Genomic DNA, 651 nt, shown 5'->3' on the forward strand with positions numbered 1-651 from the left:
TGGTTGGAGCGGTGATGGTTGTGGCTATAGTGATAGCTGTGAGGTAATTGTGAGAATAATGCTGGTGGTGTTGTTGTAATGGTGGTAGTGTGTTGTGGTGTGATGATAGTGGTTGTGGTAATGGCAGTGGTTAGATCACTGTAGTGGCTGTGGTGTAGTGTGGTACTGTAGTTGTGATGGTGGTAGTGGTTGCCTTAGTATTCAAGCTCACACCACACTCACACATTCTGCACTTCTACTGTCATATTCCATGCCTGCACTCACACTCCACACTTATGCTCCCACTCCATACTACCTTGTTCACACTCTACACTCACAGTCCATGCTCATGCTTCATGCTCCACACTCAAACTCCAAGCTCACATTCTACATTCACACTTTATGCTCACATTCCACATTCATGCTCCATGCTCACACTCACACTTCATGCCAACACTCACTCTCCATACTCACATCATTTTCCCATTTCTCACTCACACTCCATGCTCATGCTGCTTCGCACTCCACATTCACACCTCATGCTCACCCACTATACTCACGGTTTATGCTCACACTCTACACTCCTGCTCCATGTTCACACATCTAACTCTCACTCCATACTCACACTCCACACCTACACTCAATGCTCAATTCCATGATCACACTCCACAT

At 46.2% G+C, this 651-nt stretch overlaps 1 protein-coding gene across 1 annotated transcript in view; it reads left to right on the top strand.

Annotated features, from left to right (window-relative positions):
- Nucleotides 1-651, top strand: part of LOC106873413 (neuroglian) — a 72,055-nt gene that overhangs the window by 42,198 nt on the left and 29,206 nt on the right. The window lies entirely within an intron of this gene.

The sequence above is a fragment of the Octopus bimaculoides genome, chromosome 29 (assembly GCF_001194135.2).
Source record: "Octopus bimaculoides isolate UCB-OBI-ISO-001 chromosome 29, ASM119413v2, whole genome shotgun sequence".
Lineage (NCBI taxonomy): Eukaryota > Metazoa > Mollusca > Cephalopoda > Octopoda > Octopodidae > Octopus > Octopus bimaculoides.